This window comes from Myxine glutinosa, chromosome 14 (genome assembly GCF_964187855.1).
Source record: "Myxine glutinosa chromosome 14, kmMyxGlut1.1, whole genome shotgun sequence".
Lineage (NCBI taxonomy): Eukaryota > Metazoa > Chordata > Myxini > Myxiniformes > Myxinidae > Myxine > Myxine glutinosa.
Genome location: NC_136274.1, coordinates 50,938,202 through 50,957,164, shown reverse-complemented (window position 1 = coordinate 50,957,164; position 18,963 = coordinate 50,938,202). Strand labels below are relative to the sequence as shown.

Here is an 18,963-nt window from a genome sequence, read left to right as displayed (position 1 = left end):
AATCTACCCCTTTTCTCCACCACCAATTATATCCTCCTCCGGAGGTCTTGAGAACTGTACCCCTTGTGTCGTTTCATTTATCCCAGCCGTTGTGTCCTTTCCATCATTGATTTAGCGTAGCGCGATTCGGCCAACGTTCGAGTGGAATCGGGTGAGTTGGGGGTAATCGGGTAAACTGTGCGAACACGGCGGCCATTCCGCTCGGCCCATCATAACATCTTAAGCCGTGTCAGTAACAATTGGTGTCGAGGAGTGAGATCGGACCCGAAGCGCGCTTAACGCGCTCAAAATTACAAGTGACCGAAATTTGTTTTGTTGTAAAATAAAAACCCGAATTTTGAAAGTCGCGCTATGGCAGATCAAGACGGCTGGGTTCCGGTAGAGGAGAGTGAGGCAGGGTCGATCCAGGACCAAATTGAGGGACATGAGGAGAGCGAAGCAGTGAGGGCGGCAGGTTCGCAGGGTGGCGTCCTCGCGCACGAGGTTACGGGCGCGCAAAATGGCGCCTCGCACATGGCCACGGCGACCGCGCCCGCGACCGTAGTAGCGCCACCGGTGGATTTGAACCTTTTTTTTATACAAATGAAGGCCCTTATGGACAAGAATAATGAAGAAATGGAAAACAGAATGATGGGGGCCCTTATGGGACAAATGGGAGACCAAATTGGAGGTTTGAAAAACAGTATGGGGGCAATGAGGGACGAATTGGGGGGCAAAATGGGGGTCATGGGGGGCGAAATGGGGTCCAATAGCGAGAAATTGAGGGAGGACATGGGATCCAATAGCGAGAAATTGAGGGAGGAAATGGGGGCCAATAGCCAACGGTTAGAACAAAGGATGGGGGCCCAGATCGGAGGGTTAGGGAGTAGAATAGAGGGATTAGACAATAGATTAGGGGAAATACAGGAGGGGTTAATGGGGGTAGAAAACAGAATGGCCGTTCAGGAGAATCAAATGGAAGGGATGAAAAAGGGGTTAGAGGGGTTAGAAAACAGTATGGAAGGCAAATTGAGGGACATGAGGGACCAAGCGGAAAGGGAAGTTAAACAAATGGGGCAGCAGATAGAGGGGGTCAGAATGGGGGTAGAAACTAAATTGGATGCTCACAGGGGGGAAATGGAGCAGATGAGGGTGGCATCTGGGCAGGAGATGCAAGTGATGGGAGAAGAGATCAGAAGAGGGGTGAGTGAGGAGGTCGGAGGAGTGCGCGAGGAGGTGAGGCACTGTAAGGAGCGCATGGAGAAGGAGGTGAGAAAGGGGACTGTAAAATTGCAAGGTGGTATAGAGGAGTTGACGCTGGGAGTAGAACAACTGACAGTGGGACAAAAGGAGTTGGGGGACCAGGTAAAGAAGAACACAGCGGTAATAGAGGGTTTAAAATCGACACAGAAGGAGATGAAAAAGGACGTAGGGGTAATTAAAAAAGAGTGTCAGACGGTACATGAGGACCTGACGAGGAAAATGAACAAGGTGGTAGAGGTGATGGAGGTTAAAGAGCGGGAGGTGCGGGAGCACATAGAAAAAAATAAGGTGGAGTTAGAGGAAGAACTTAAGGGGGCGCACGAGGAGATGAAGGAGGTGAAGCAGAAATTAGAAGAAGTGGAAGAAGGGGTGAACGAAATTAAGAAGCGACGGAGAGAGGATAAGAAAGAGATAAAGGAGGAAGTAAAAGAATTGGTCCAAAGTCTGTGTTCGGATCGTGATGAGGTGCTCATTAACCGGATGAGGGATTTGCAGGTGATGGAGGAGAAGCGAAGAGAAAGAGGACCCGGTGTAAGTGGTGACCAATATGGTCGTGCGTATGATGCGCCAGGTGATTTAATGAGCTTGGGGGTCGAGATAGACCCGGGTGTTCGTGAGAGGCCGTTGGTGAAGTGTGCGACAGGTCTGGTGTGCGAAAAAGGAGGTGTGCGAGAAAGTCCGACTCTGGGGTGTGTGAGGAAAAAGTGCGTGCCAAGGAGTGAGGGTGCTGTCGAGAGTGAGTCGGTCGTAGCGCGTGTGCGAGGGAGCACATGGAAGCGCGTAGTGAGGAGTGTTACGGAGGGTGTAAAGGGAGAGTGCACACCTGTGGTGAGTGTTACAGAGGGTGTAACGGGAGAGTGTGCGCGAGAAAGGTGTGTAACGGACGGGTGCATGAGGAAAGAGTGCGCTGTCGAGAGTAAGGGTGAGTGCGCTGTCAAGAGTGGAGGTGAGAGTAGTAAGAGTGACACGGAGCGTGAGTTGGTTGTGACAGGTGAGAAAGGAAGCACACCTGGAATGGTGGAGCGTGTCTGGGAATGCACGCTGGAATTGGTAGTGAGGCACGTGGTTGGGTGTGCGAGTGAAAGCACACCTGTGATTGTCACATAGGAGGTGACCGAGGAAGGGGCGCGAAGAGGTGTGTTGGTGAGGTGTGCGACCAACGAATGTGTGCCAAAGTGTTCGGTGGTCAGGTGTGTGACCAAGGCTGTGAGTGGAATGAGTGTACCGAGGTGTGTAAGGAAAGGTACGAGGAGCATGGGAACAGCTGGAGGTATGAGCAAGAAAGGGGTAGCGTATGCATGTTAGCATGCAGGTGAGGCATCGACGGTAACCGGGTTAGCGGTTAGAGCGACTTTTAGCCGAATCGGGCCCTCGGTGCGTGCCGGGCTTCGCGTGCCGCGAGAACCAGCGGGGATCCGAGCCACGGCGGGTTCGAAAGGACCGCCGTACGCGATCCACGCTGGGCCTCGCTTTGAACGGCCGCGTCCGTGCTCCACTAGGCGGAGCGGGCAGCCTGATAGGAAGGGTCGTCATGGCGACCACCTTTTGTTGAGGCATTCCGGCAGGTCGAGATCGGGCCATGGGATGGCTCCGTGCCGAGATGGTGTGTGGGACCTCGGCCCGGGTAAACCTCCTTCCCTGCACCGAATGCGGGACGTATCCAGCCGCTGGCACCAAACAACCCGCATTCATGGCTTGGCTGTACGAAGCCGAGCTTTAGAAGTAAATTGGCGCACCGAGAGGCATTAGTAAGTAGACTGTAACGACGAGGATAGTGTTTTGGCCCCGAAATTAGAAAAACAAAATTTGATGATTGGCAAAGGATTGGCAGTAATGATTGGCAGATGATGGGTAGTGATTGGCAAATTTTTGATTTGTTGAAATTTGATGTGCAAAATTGGTAGTGGGAGATGCCCGATGTGGTGGGATGGCAACTCTGTCATCCCTCACAAACATGGGGGCAAATGCGCTATAGATTATGGGGTGTATGGCAGTGAAAACTAGCCCGGGTGGGTTAGGATATTGTGTGTAGGGATCTAGAAGAGATGACATTAGGTAACGTTAAGGTTTAGATAGTGACTGATACCTGTAGTGGGGACGTAGTAGCTTAGTGTTTGATAATGACGAGGGAGCGCAATAGTTTACAGTTTTTTTCGATTGCTTAAACACGATTTTGAAAACAGGGCCCATTTTGTCAAAACACTACACACAATTCACACAACCACACACACAAGTAGCAGAACACCTCAGATCCTTTGCAAAATGAAACACTCTTGTAAAAACTATACACTAATTTATAAAAACCATATTCTGTTACCATATGAAACACACACGTTTCATATGACTTAATTCTGTTTGAACCAGTTACACACTGCTGTTGCGAACCTAAAACACTTTTAGCAATTCTACTTCTCAGCGATTAGAGTACTGCAAGGGAAGCACACAGAGAAAGTGCAAATATACAATAAATTCACCAAACACGACACAAGACCAATGCTGCAGACTGATGAAAATATAATTTATTTCTCTCCATATACCCAAATCAGTCAACATGTCAACATGGAGAATCACAACAAAACATGTCCCAGTTTTCATGCTACTACAGTAGTGTGCATAACACTGTAAGCTCAACAAATATCAGACAAACGTAAAATACTGTATCCAGTACAGGTTACAATTACAGTAAAAAGAAAAAAAAACTGAAAATACAGTACAGAAAATACTAGACATTATCTCTTCGCCTAGCTGGATCTGGCCAGAGAATTTCATCAACATCACAGGCGATATCCTCATTGGCAAGACAACGTGGGAAGAACCGTCTCGAATGTCGGATCCATCCTTGCACAGCTGCGGCGTCGATTTGGTCACAGGCCTCCTCCATGGCCTGAATGAGGGGTACCTGAGCTTGGGGCCGGAGATCGTAAACCCTCCACCGCCATGCCGAGAAAAACTCTTCGATTGGGTTTAGAAACGGAGAGTATGGTGGAAGGTATAGTACTGTAAACTGTGGATGGTGTTGAAACCAGTTCTGGACCAGAGCAGAGCGGTGGAACGACACATTGTCCCAGACGACAATGTATTGCATCTGGTGCATTTGGTTTACTGCTGTGACGATGTTGTGCAATCGGTCCAAAAATGTGAGAATGTGAGGTGTGTTGTAAGGGCCCATATTGGCATGACGGAGGAGGACCCCAGTCTGTGTAATGGCAGCGCAAAGGGTGATGTTACCCCCACGTTGCCCTGGGACATTGATTATAGCCCTGTGGCCAATGATATTTCTGCCTCTCCTTCTTGCTTTTGTGAGGTTGAACCCTGCCTCATCTATGTATATGAAGTCATGCGGGATTTCCTCAGCATCCATCTGTAAAACTCTCTGAAATACAGTGAAAGACAAGATTGTGTAGTTCAGCATAGATCTAGTATACAGTAAATTTACATGTAAAAAGGTTACGTGTGCAGTATGCAACATCACAGTGCTAAAGTGAACAATACATACCTCCACATACTCATGCCGCAGCTGTTTGACCCTCTCTGAATTCCGCTCAAAAGGCACTCGATAAACTTGTTTCATTTGAACCTGATGTCTTTTCAGGATGCGTGCCAGTGTTGACAGAGAGACCTGATGGACATTATTGAAAATGGCATGGTCACCGATAATGTTGGCTTGAATTTCTCTGAGCCTGATAGCATTATTGGCCAAAACCATGTTTATGATCTGTGGAAGTGTAACTCAGTGTAACGTATTGATTGGCCCTGGTAACTCATTGATTAAATCTGGTAACGAAGCAGAATGTGCATGAACATGATAATCCTTTGGAAACACCTGGTCAAGGCCCCAGGCTAGAGCACCCCCCCCTGCTGTGTAAATGGAGATCACAGCAGGAGGGGAGCGAGCTGATGCCAGGACTCGGTGCGATGCATGACCTCGGGACATTAGCGGAGAAGAGATTACGAGTTCAGCGGACAGAGGATTAAGTCGAGTTGGTCCATATAAGCGGGAGCTGCGGCTGGAGTCGAGAGGACTTGCTACGTGAAGCGCTGACCGAACGGGAGTGTCGGATGAACGAGAAGGACCAGCGAAAAGAGTTAACCTGATCCATTATATTATGCGGTATCATTTTGGTAATTGGATGAAGTGAATACAGTTTAATAAACTAGACCTTTGTAACCTGTGTCCGGTCGTTGGAGTCCTGTGAGTCCCCCAGTAAATTCCCTGACAATCTTGGAGGCACCGCTGGGATCAATTGTACAAGCAAGTCTTCTTTAAAAGGTGAGTGTGTCTTGTCTTGTCCAATATGATTTACGAACTTGGAAGTTATGGGTACATACATGGGGGAGCAGGTGATCTGGGGCTTCCCTACGCACCGATACCACGATATAGGTAACGTAACGATAATCCGAGGAGTGTAACGTATTTTTGCGCTGTGTAAATAGATGCGCCAGTTCGACGCTGGTTATTAGAAGCCTTACCATGAACTAGGAGCAAGATCGTGCCATGAGTGCACCATGGGACGATCTGCTTCCAGGACGTGTAAGGCCGGTACACTCGTTTACCCACCAGCACACGGATAAAGTACTATTTTTTTTTTGCACTTGTTCGAAGCACTTGACTTGATCGGCGCTTGGCGAGCGACAGGGAACCGGGAAACGGAATTATATTTATATATATATATATTTCCAATATGGTACACCGGCCACAACGATTTTAGCGATTATCCGAGTTTTTTTTTAACGATTTCTGTAAATACGTATTTTTCCTGCGCTGTGTAATTCTTCTGACATGCGCCACGAAGAAACGCACCACTGATGTGCATGAAGCGACTTGTTTGCCGGTTCGCTAAGGTCCGTCCGTACACGTGTACAATCGTGTACACCCGTTTTAAATAAATAATTTTTTTCAGTTTTCCCGCCATGCCTATAAATTCATGACAGACAACCCCCCTCATGCCGGTCCAGAATTATGATGAAAGATGGCGATTGAGGAAAAAATTGCATCAAATTTTGTCCAGGTCCATCAAGAAGCCTTTGAGACATGCTTCACGGTTGAATAAAAAACCACCGTTAAGAGTACTTCTTTTTTTGTTCAAAGCACTCGACTTGGAGCCAGCGACTTGCTCGGCGGGGGATATAATTTTAGATATATATATAGTATGGGCATGCCCTAGTGAGAGATAATTACAGGAAATGGTGTTTTGTGAGTAGCAACCACTCTCTGGTCGAGGCTCATAGAAAAATTGATACTTATTGATTTGGCACGCTTACAATAGATATTAATGGCGAGGGTTCTGTGGTCGTTCGTTTTGGCTTTGCGAATGGACCAAAGAGACAAAGTGAGAAAGAGAGACAGACAGAGAGAGATAGACAGAAAAAGAAAGAAAGAGAGACATAGAGACAAACAGAGATAAAGATGATAGTCAGAGTCAGACACATAGAGAGAGACAGACAAAAAGAGATAGACAGAGTGAGACAAAGTGAGAAAGAGAGACAGACAGAGAGAGATAGACAGAAAAAGAAAGAAAGAGAGACATAGAGACAAACAGAGATAAAGATGATAGTCAGAGTCAGACACATAGAGAGAGACAGACAAAAAGAGATAGACACTGAGTGAGACAAAGTGAGAAAGAGAGACAGACAGAGAGAGATAGACAGAAAAAAAGAAAGAAAGAGAGACATAGAGACAAACAGAGATAAAAATGATAGTCAGACACATAGAGAGAGACAGACAAAAAGAGATAGACAGAGTGAGACAAAGTGAGAAAGAGAGACAGACAGAGAGAGAGATAGACAGAAAAAGAAAGAAAGAGAGACATAGAGACAAACAGAGATAAAGATGATAGTCAGACACATGTTTTACAGATGGATACAGGTGGGACAAAGGGAAACACCGTATCAAGACAAGCCGACCAATCAAGGGAAACCAGAGACTTCTACTTCAGATACTCCTTGAAAATGGTGATATTTATCCTAGGAATGGGTTCTCTGGTAGTGGGGACTCTGTGTTGTATGGATTATTTTGGGGTAATGAGGGAACAAAATGCAACACCAGCAAATGATACACAGATATATGATCATGCGGAACGACAAAAGCAGAAGAGAAGTTTGATGAAGGATAAAGACACACCTTTAGAATCCGATGGATTACACGGGATTAATACTTTTTTACATTTAGCCCATACAAGGGCTGCTATAGCAAATGGAACTTGTTGGAACTTGTTGTTGGAACTTGTTGTTGGAACTTGTTGGAACTTGTTGTTGGAACTTGTTGTTGGAACTTGTTGTTGGAACTTGCTGTTGGAACTTGTTGGAACTTGTTGTTGGAACTTGTTGTTGGAACTTGTTGTTGGAACTTGCTGTTGGAACTTGCTGTTGGAACTTGTTGTTGGAACTTGTTGTTGGAACTTGTTGTTGGAACTTGTTGGAACTTGTTGTTGCAACTTGCTGTTGGAACTTGCTGTTGGAACTTGTTGGAACTTGTTGTTGGAACTTGTTGTTGCAACTTGCTGTTGGAACTTGCTGTTGGAACTTGTTGGAACTTGTTGTTGGAACTTGTTGTTGGAACTTGTTGTTGGAACTTGTTGTTGGAACTTGCTGTTGGAACTTGTTGTTGGAACTTGTTGGAACTTGTTGTTGGAACTTGTTGTTGGAACTTGTTGTTGGAACTTGTTGGAACTTGTTGTTGGAACTTGTTGGAACTTGTTGTTGGAACTTGTTGTTGGAACTTGTTGTTGGAACTTGCTGTTGGAACTTGTTGTTGGAACTTGCTGTTGGAACTTGTTGGAACTTGTTGTTGGAACTTGTTGTTGGAACTTGTTGTTGGAACTTGTTGTTGGAACTTGTTGTTGAAACTTGCTGTTGGAACTTGTTGTTGGAACTTGCTGTTGGAACTTGTTGTTGGAACTTGCTGTTGGAACTTGCTGTTGGAACTTGTTGTTGGAACTTGTTGTTGGAACTTGTTGTTGGAACTTGTTGGAACTTGTTGTTGCAACTTGCTGTTGGAACTTGCTGTTGGAACTTGTTGGAACTTGTTGTTGGAACTTGTTGTTGGAACTTGTTGTTGGAACTTGTTGGAACTTGTTGTTGGAACTTGTTGTTGGAACTTGTTGTTGGAACTTGCTGTTGGAACTTGTTGTTGGAACTTGCTGTTGGAACTTGTTGGAACTTGTTGTTGGAACTTGTTGTTGGAACTTGTTGTTGGAACTTGCTGTTGGAACTTGCTGTTGGAACTTGTTGTTGGAACTTGCTGTTGGAAGTTGTTGGAACTTGTTGTTGGAACTTGTTGTTGGAACTTGTTGTTGGAATGAATGGGAACATTCAAATGTTGGGTTTTGCTAACATTTCCACAACGTCGCTACAACGTTTCACTTTCGTTGTTGCAACGTTTTGCTCCAACGTTTTGGGGACATTCGAATGTCAAGTGAATCGAATGAGAATTCAGGAATTATTTCATTATTAACGATTAATGAAGTACTTATTTAATTAATTACATTTCTTATTACATTACAGTAATTACATTACAGTAATTACCTGAGGTAATTACAGTAATTACAGTTCCGGTAATTACAGTAATTACAGTAATCATTACAGTAATTGCAGTAATCTTATTACAGTAATTACATTACATTAACTCAGGCACCTTTTGAGTAAGGAAGCTGATATTTGGACATGACACTGACCAAGTGATGTGGCTGTCAAGGAAAATATTGATTTATTGATTAATCATTTAATAAATTAACTCGTTGATTTATAAATGACTTATTTAATTAAAATTCCTGAGAGATACATCTTCGGATGAAATACTTGCAGATTGGTTATGCTATGAGCCAATTGATTAAGGAAAATATTTTGTGATGGCCATATTGGCAATTTCGTGGCCATATTCGTGGCAACTCAGTTAGTGCCACTGCACCTTTAAAATGCATCCCTGCGTTCATTTTTCGATCGATTGAGTTGAAATTTTGAACAATCGGATCTGGACTGTCGTTGTTAACGACTCTAGCACGCACTCGTCCAATCAGGATGGAGCGGTATGGTCCCCGGATCATCACTGCCCGCAGTTTTAATTAATTTTACCTTTTCTCTTGGTCATATAATTTTGAAGACATGCGTGTCATGATAGAGGAAATGTTTGTTCTGTTGAACGGAATAAATGTTGTTTATTTGTGTGGGAGTGTATTTTTGTGTATTTCTTGTGTATTTTGGATATATTTTCACGACTAATTCCAGTTAACATCCTGCAAAATTTGCTCGTTTGCTGGCCGAGTCGAAATTGCGTTGAGTTTCTATGGCATGCGCCATTAAAAGCGCTGTGTAATGGTTGAGCTCCTTTTATTTCGGTTTGGTCATGCGGATGAGCAAACAAAGTGACAAATGCTGCGGCTGGAGCAGTAGAAGCGATGTTTTTTTTAAATGGAAACGATGTAATGAGTAATTAAAAGTGGGAGGGGGCAACACCACGCATACCTCTTTTAAGGTGTGTATAAACCCTGGAATATTTCAGCAATCAATACAATGCTGAAACTATGTAAGTTAAGTTAATGAGTAATTTACTGAGTAATTTAATGAGTAATTTAATGAGTAATTTAATGAGTAATTTACTGAGTAATTTAATGAGTAATTTAATGAGTAATTTAATGAGTAATTTAATGAGTAATTTAACGAATAATTTAATGAGTAATTTAATGAGTAATTTAATGAGTAATTTAACGAATAATTTAATGAGTAATTTAATGAGTAATTTAACGAATAATTTAATGAGTAATTTAATGAGTAATTTAATGAGTAATTTAACGAATAATTTAATGAGTAATTTAATGAGTAATTTAATGAGTAATTTAATAAGTAATTTAATAAGTAATTTAATGAGGAATTAAAAGTGGGAGGGGGCAACACCACGCATACCTCTTTTAAGGTGTGTATAAACCCTGGAATAAACGTGGGAGGGGGCAACACCACGCATACCTCTTTTAAGGTATGTATAAACCCTGGAATATTTCAGCAATCAATACGATGCTGAAATGATGTAATTTACTGTGTAAGAGGGTCGACCTTGGGTTTGTTTGGGTTTGTTGTTTATTTTGTGGATGTGTATTTTTTGTGTATTTTGGATATATTTTCACGACTAATTCCAGTTAACATCCTGCAAAATTTGCTCGTTTTCTGGCCGAGTCGAAATTGCGTTGAGGTCCTATGGCATGCGCCATTAAAAGCGCTGTGTAATGGTTGAGCTCCCTTTATTTCGTTTTGGTCATGCGGATGAGCAGACAAAATGACGAATGCTGCGGCTGGAGCAGTGGAAGCGATTTTTGAATTGTTCAATGATTATTCGATATTGTTATGACTTATTGTCAATAGGTATACTAAGTGGCCATGAGGTAGCCTGTTGCTATGTACAGTTTTATTCTAGTGTTGATTATACCACATAGCTGTGGTGATAAAGGAAATGTTCGTTTAAATAGATGACTATGATATGACCATGACTATAAAATCATGATGATTATTATGAATGATATCATAGGGTTCAAATGCAGAATGATTGCATGAACTTGGGAAAGAACTTTCAAGCCCTATGGGATCAATTGGGTGTTACAAGCGATGGAGTTTCAAAATTTAGCATGATTGAAGGAATTTTACAGTCTTATTTCAGGAGTTTTACGAAATTTAAATTGCCAAGAGATTTTGGGTACTATTAAAGGAAAAATGATGAGATATTTTTCCAATGAACTTTAATATCTGCCATCCATTTTGGCTGTCTCACGAATGAAGGATGAGTTGCCTTTAGTGGTTGCAAAGAAAATTTGTGGAGACCAGGCAAAATGGGGAAATATGTCAGATATGACCCTAGGACAGGACGGTGATTCATCAATTGACATGAGGTACGAACCAGAGGTGACGACCGATAAAATTCGATCTCAGTCAATGGATGGACCTGTCCTGATATCATTGGGGAAAGGGCTTATGCAAGGAGTCATCCAAAATGATTAATTTGATTTATTGATGAATATTGATGAATTAATTGAAATTGAATAATTGATTGAATTGTTGATTGATTGAATCTAATTGATTGAATTTAATTGAATAAAATTAACTGAATAAATTGAACTGAATAAATTGAATTGAATATATTGATTGTTTGATTGATGAAAATGCGGTCTCAAGAAAGAAGCTTTGATATCTTTGCGAGATATTATCAATGTGGAGACAACCTGGGAAAATTGAGCAAGGTGGTGAGTTTATATACAGATATATATGTGCGGTTACCATTGTGTGATTTCCCCGTCAACAGAGCGGACACCTGAGGATTCACCCATTTCATACTGACCCTTTGGCTCATCTGCAAATACTGATCTGTGAGATTGGATTGTGCAAAAGCCACAGCTGAGGGAGATTCTCTGGAAATCACCGTGTGAACAGGTGGAGAGACCCTTCCTGGAGGTACGAGTGAAGCTTTAGAGGAACAAACTACAACACATCCAACGCTACTTTGATAAAAGGCAGAATGGGAAATGGAGCCTGCAAGAACACACAAGGACAACCAGAAATTCCACAAAAAGGTACTTGTACACATCATATGTACGACCGTTATGGTGCCGAAGCTATAAGACAGGTCGAGAATTGGTATTTGTGGACAAAGGGACATGATGAGGAGTTTCCAAGAGATGGTACATTCGAGCGAAGTCGATTGGAAAGATTGGAACAAAGATTGAAAGCCAGGAAGAGACAGAATCTAACGGTAGACTGGCTTGCATTCCATCTTTGGGATGGTGAATCCAGACAACGGGAACAGCAAGAACGGATAACGGATCTAGAACTTAAAATAAAAAGGATACAGGATACAGTGGAGGAGACAAATGCACAACTGCCCTCGAAATTAGGAACGAAAGTGACAGTTGTCCCATCAGATTTCCAGTTGTCTCCCCAAAAAGGACGGTACAGAGAATTTTTTCGTGTTTCAGGAGATAACGAGAGATTGCAGTGGCAACTCAGGGATGTAGAGATGCAGCCCAGCAATACAAGTGCACAGGCGCACAGATCAGACAACGACAGAAACCGGTGTTTCGAGTGTGGAAAGATGGGACATTGGAGAAGAAGATGTCCGTATGTCAACAGGAAGACAAGGTCATGGGGCAAACCAAGATCAAGGGTACCAGTGCTTACCGGTACCTCAGACAATGATTAGGCCTTCATTGCTGCAAATCCCAAATGATGATTGGCCTCAACAGATTCGATTACTGGACAAACATGAACAACTGTCAATGATTCTTGTGTCTGAAAAGTTTTCAGAGCAAGAATGATTCATTTTTCTTTTTGCTTGTTAACAAATTAATAATTAATTGATCAAATGCCAAAATTGGATCTTCTATTTTGGGCACAGCAATTTTAAATTTACAAAGTTTGGAACAATTGCGTTGCAATTGTTGGCAAACCAAGTAACAAGAGTCACATGATGATCAGGTGGGAATTTCGGACTATTGTTCCGCACGATTGATAGGTCAATGGTCGACTGACATGCAAATGGGTGTGTAGTCAAAATTTGGATAGATTATTGTGAAGGCAGAAAGGGTAATTTCAATTTGACATCATAAGGGTTTTCTAAGAATGGACTTTTGGTTTATTTGTCTATAAGCATTTTGAATTTGATTGACAAATTTTATGAAATTGAAATAAAATTGACACCCATCTGATCTGTAAATAATGGTTCCAACGCAAACAAATATGCATAATGCATGTGTGTGTGTGTTTTTGTGTATCAATCTTACAAGATTGTTGACACCGACAGTGTGCCTGTCTGGAAATGGATAGTTATATGTGGATGGGATTGGGATATGTGGATGGGATTGAATATCCAGAGAATCCGTAAAATAAAATAGAAATATAATTTGATTATGAACATTATCTCTTTTGTCAAGGGAAATGGAATATAAAAAATTTTTTTTGATGTGCTGGGTTATGAGCAGCCATTAATTAATAGTAAAATTGTGAGTAATTTTGGGATTCCATTTTTGATAGAATGTATATGAGAATAACATCTATTTATGGATATGAGCTTCATAAAAGGAAATGAGGAAGTACAAAATCATCCAAATTTGGGAGAGGTCTTACACTGACTTCCCAGAATACTCTGCTCATGGATTTTATATATATAAACTTGAATTTTATCAGCATATAAATTGTGCTGTATGTATGGATGTGTTTTAGGCATAGATGATATGGGAAAAGAGTAAAGAAAATTTTGCTGGTTTGAACTATTGTGGGTTTTCAGTTCTGGAGTTTAAACAAAGTCACTGGTTAACAGATGAGAAAGGATAGTAAATAAATTATTCCCTGCTGGGCAAATTAAGTACGATATTACTAAGACTTATGAGAGCTATTGTTCCGCCTTACAGCAGTGGAAAATTATTGGAAAAAATTAGATCCAACATAATGAATCTATAAAAGAATGTGATAGGGATAATATCCTCAATTTGTACTAATTATTTGATTGTGGGTAAAGGAATTAAGTCATCGTAGTGGATTGTTAACAGCAGCCTGAAAATGTCCTGAGAGTGTGCATCCATGTAATCAGAAATCCCAGATTTGTTTTTACAAACAACATTTTGGTAGAGGTCTTGTGTGGAACACTTCCTTGGTAGATAAAAACGGTACTGCATGCTGGCAGCCACTTTTGCGGCCAGTTAGGCCAAACAAATTGAGAGGAAATTGTAGATAAATACTAAGTTACACATGGCTATTTGTAAAAAAGGAAATTTGTTGAGATGGGAAACATTTTTTCGAAGGTTTATTAAGGTGTTATAATATGACATGTGGCAAGGCAAACTATTGGATAGGAAAATTAGATCTGGCTATAGAATAAATTTATTGACCCCTTGAAGTTAAGCCTTCGAATCATTGTTTCACTGGCATTTTTGTTCACATTGGAAATAGTTTGGTAGAGCTTTGGTTAAAACCTTTGGTTGCGGTATCTTGGAACGAATTGATAAACCATAGGAGATTGATAAGAATAGAAACAAATATGGACCCAAAATAGAAAGTTGGATTCATGCCTCTCATTGCAAGCAAGCACATGGGGCTAAGGTGGACGATCCCACAGAAAATGAGGCTGCACCTAGCAGCCCAGCAGAACATTCAGTGGTAGAAAAATGATAGTCATGATTTACAGTCATTTGAATTACATTTTAACACCCCTTGCATTGATAAACATTACATTTTCAACATGTGATATTCCTACTTGGAATAGTGACATTTATTTGCCTACATGACATACAATTACCTGCTGATATTAATACAGCATGAGTGAAAAAATGTATCACAACTACACTCATGATCAGGGGATTGAGTTCAACCCCGGGAGATAGGGGGATCAGGGTAAGACAAATAATCTGATTATGTTACATATTAAGGGATTTTCTTTATTTACCTTTTAGGAAGCTTGTTAGTTTGGTATATAATGTTAAATGTCATCGACATATAACTATGTCATAGATATGAATATATACAAGGAGTAGCAGACTTGTTTGTTGGTTTAGTAGTTATATTGGCAATTGTTTTAGTGGTGGCTTGCTTGAAAGCCTTAGTGACGGTGTGTTTGAATAAGGTAACCAACAACACGATGATAACGCATGAAGTGACAAATGAGGAAAGAAATGTGGAACCAGAAAAGGAAGACTTTTATGGCGACATAAATACTGAGATTAAAAGACTAAATCAAGTGATGTTGCAAATGAATACAGTAGAATTAAGATAATGGCATAACGACAATGTTATGAGTTGTGTCAATTACAATATCAATGAACTCATATCACCACGAGTGACACACTGTTAGAAAAAAAAAAAAGAGGGAAAAGAAAAAGTGGAGAGGAATTATGGTAATAATACATTATGCTTAATTTGTTGGTTTGGGAAAATTGTTGTTGGGAATTAGGTATTCCCGTGTGTGATTGTAATCATATACAATGCTATTCTTAGTTTAGTAATAAAATACATACCTGATTGAATATTATTTGTGTGACGCATATAAATGAATATAACTTTTTGTGTTAAGGAAAACAACAAATTGTTGAATGTGAAACTGTCGGAAGATATACATGATTATGCTGATTTCATGGTAAGATGTACCCTATCTGATTCAGTGTGTGCGGAAAGCAGATTCAGATATGACTGAGCATAAGGATAAGACGAGATCACATTTTGGAGGGATTGCTAACGGAATTGGGAAGAAGAAAGAAAGAAAATTTGTGGCTAAAAAATGAAGTTAATCGTGGCATACACCCTCTTTCTCAAAGAATGATGAAGACATTCTCCCGTGTAACTTGGAGATGAATGCTTACCTTCACCAAGGAAATTTATGTGACCATTTGCCTGGATCACACTGCAACATATGAAAGAAAGGCGATCACTTACTCTTGTTCGAAGACTTCGAACATTCACCACATCAGAAGTTGCAGGACAACGACATTTTACCTGCAACCTCTGTGAAATGCGGGGACATATGTTATTACTTCACCAACGTCCGGGGAACCAGCATGGAGCTGCAAAAAACGGCTGTGCCCTTGTCACAACAGCTGTGCACGATTCTGCTGGATTGCTCCTGGTAAGGACCATGAATGACCTGAACACCATGGTCCCAACATCAGTGTGGATGCATCCGGCATCCCTGTTCCACATCTTGCTGGCCAATCAACGTCACACCAATACTTGCTGCCCACTCACAATGAGGGAAGAGGCAAGTCGACTACAACTGGGTGAAGGCCTTGTTCAAGGAATCATTATGGTTCACAGCAAAAAAGTGGCAAGAATGCTACATGGAGAGAAGGGTCAGTCTATGACTCCGCAGTGTTACCACAACAGCGAAATCCTACACGAAGTAGTGCAGGAGCTATGAAGACATTAGGAGAAAATGTTTCATACCTGGATTCAAACACAAGTGATCAGCCCTTCCTTTCAAACAAAGTTAACATTTGTGTGGAGGCAAACGTTTTTGCCAGATGGTGCAGATGCTTTACAAAACTTGAAAATGAAGTGAAATTGTTGTATCTTGGTGATGGTGAAGTGTTGTTTTGAAAATATATTTGTGATGCAAATGCAATAGATTGAACAATATGGAAGGAGTCAATGACCAACGAAATGTTTTGTGATTCTTGCAGGATGACGGTGTATGCCTAAGGGAATTTGATTACCAAAGTGATTGATTATTTACTTATACTTGTAATGATGTTTACAAAGTGATTGATTATTTACTTATACTTGTAATGATGTTTACTAGTAGTGATTGATTGTTTACTTATATTGATGTTTAGATTAATGGTTAATATAAACAAAAACAAAAAGATGAGGGAATTGTGGAAGTGTAACTCAGTGTAACGTATTGATTGGCCCTGGTAACTCATTGATTAAATCTGGTAACGAAGCAGAATGTGCATGAACATGATAATCCTTTGGAAACACCTGGTCAAGGCCCCAGGCTAGAGCACCCCCCCCTGCTGTGTAAATGGAGATCACAGCAGGAGGGGAGCGAGCTGATGCCAGGACTCGGTGCGATGCATGACCTCGGGACATTAGCGGAGAAGAGATTACGAGTTCAGCGGACAGAGGATTAAGTCGAGTTGGTCCATATAAGCGGGAGCTGCGGCTGGAGTCGAGAGGACTTGCTACGTGAAGCGCTGACCGAACGGGAGTGTCGGATGAACGAGAAGGACCAGCGAAAAGAGTTAACCTGATCCATTATATTATGCGGTATCATTTTGGTAATTGGATGAAGTGAATACAGTTTAATAAACTAGACCTTTGTAACCCGTGTCCGGTCGTTGGAGTCCTGTGAGTCCCCCAGTAAATTCCCTGACAGATCTCTCTCTCTTGTTCTTGCGTGAACATGGGCCCCCTTCCTCCTTGTCGTTCTCGACCCTCAATCCTATGTAGAAAAAAATACATGTAACCTACTGTAAATGTCACAGGAAGGAGTATCAAAAGTGCTGATATGGTGCATGCAATAAGCAGCTGATTACTGTAAACTGTCGACAGATTTTATTTTACCTGTTTTCTTGTCGAAATGTCCTAATGACAGATGCCACTGTATATCTGCTAAGATTTGGCTGAACTCTTAGTCAAGCCTCCCTCAGCGCCAATCCGTGGTTCACGACATGGTCAACTAGTGTTGCGCGAATTTCATTTTATAAATTTGGTCCTCTTCTTCTTTGAGCACGTTCTCCTCCTGCTTCAGGTCTTCCTCTTCCTCTACCGCCTTCTCCTCCTCCGTGGATTCCCCCTGGCACCCTCACTCTTCTTCTTCTGACTCCTTCCATTTTGGTTGAAGACAGGTGAACTCACCTGCTGCATTTTTATAGTGCTTAAACCTGATTTGTGTGTCTACAATTAAGCAATCGTGTGTTTGCGCACCTGCTGGCTGTGTTTAACCGATTGGCTCATAGGTGTGGTAATTTGACAGTCCGTGCTTTGGAATTGCAAGGAAGTGACATCATGATATACTTCTGTGTCTAATGTATACAAGTGTGTTTAGTGTTTTGCAAATCACTGTGTGTATTGTTTTGTAAAAGGTGTGAGGCTGACATTGTGCTTATAGTGGTGCAAATCTGGGCCGATGTTTTGCTCCTTGAGTGTAAGGTTTTGATAATTGTGTAATACTTTTGATTTTAGTGTTTATGCAATCGGAAAAAACTGTAAAGGGACGACTGGGAAGCGCAAGTTTCAGAGGGGAGTAGTTAGATGACATGATGCTGTGTGAGAACTGGACAGGTGTGTGGAGCAGTGTATGAGTAGTGAGTGTTGTGGATCAGCGCGAATGCGCTTGGGGGAGAGAAGGGTGCAGGCGGCACCAAGTATGAGAGCACAGGTGTGCAAGTGCAGGTGTGTGGAATACATGGAGTATTGGAATGAGTGGTGTGGAGAGAGTTGGAGTAAGTGGTACGGAGTGGTGTGCATGGTGCGAAGGTGTGGATGGGGGAAGAGTGGACCCCTTTCACGAGTACCCGGGGCAGGTAGTGTAAGTGTTAGGTAGAGGGTATAGGTAAATTGTGGTTGGATATTGGCATTTGTGGTGCGGTTGCAGAATGGTATTGTGGATGGGTGCATTAGTGTTGTGGAAATGGCTGGGCGTGTAGCCTGTTAGTGTGTGTAGTTGGTTTGGGCACTCCACCACTGTGAGGATGTCGGCCAGGTGAGGCCGCAGGTGGGCTCTGGGAGCCGTTAGTGTCAGTGGGTGCCTGAGGATCCCGGGTGTGGATCGGGCAGCCCGTGCCAGAGAGGGCACTGAGGGGGTGAGAGTGCGAGAGGGCCTTCCCCAGTTAGTTAGGTTAGGGTGAGGAGCAGGTAAGCTCGGGTGGCAACTACGGTGGTGGAGGTGTGCAGGTGGGTAGACCTGCTGGGAGAGCTGCACGTCACAGCCCAGAAATTGTGCGAGGGCACCGAGTGATGAATCGGGGGAGTGAGACCCCAAATTGAGAAGCACCACAGTTTGGTCAATGGGAATTGGTTTTTAGAACCCATAGTGTAAGTTGGCCAATGGATTGGCAGGGAAAGACCCCGGGTAATGTAAAGTTGTTAAAGTCATTTAGGAAATAGTTAGGATTGATGAACCTGTCGCACCATACGCAGCCACTTACCAGAGGTGATGATGATGACTCCACACCTGTGTTTCTTTGTTCTGTGTTGCAGGAAATGAGAATTGCTGTTGGATTTGTGAGACGCATCACGACGTGGATAAGACATTGG

The 18,963-nt window shown here is 42.2% G+C and overlaps 1 protein-coding gene and 1 long non-coding RNA gene across 4 annotated transcripts in view; one reads left to right on the top strand and one right to left on the bottom strand.

The window, feature by feature from the left end:
• The window catches only part of LOC137439747 (uncharacterized), a 167,372-nt gene that overhangs the window by 42,231 nt on the left and 106,178 nt on the right, over positions 1-18,963 (top strand). The window lies entirely within an intron of this gene.
• Positions 3,740-4,870, bottom strand: LOC137436234 (uncharacterized). The gene is made up of 2 exons (XR_013621325.1): positions 4,739-4,870; positions 3,740-4,615 (listed from the first exon to the last, which is right to left on the bottom strand). It is a non-coding gene; the product is annotated as an uncharacterized LOC137436234 (long non-coding RNA).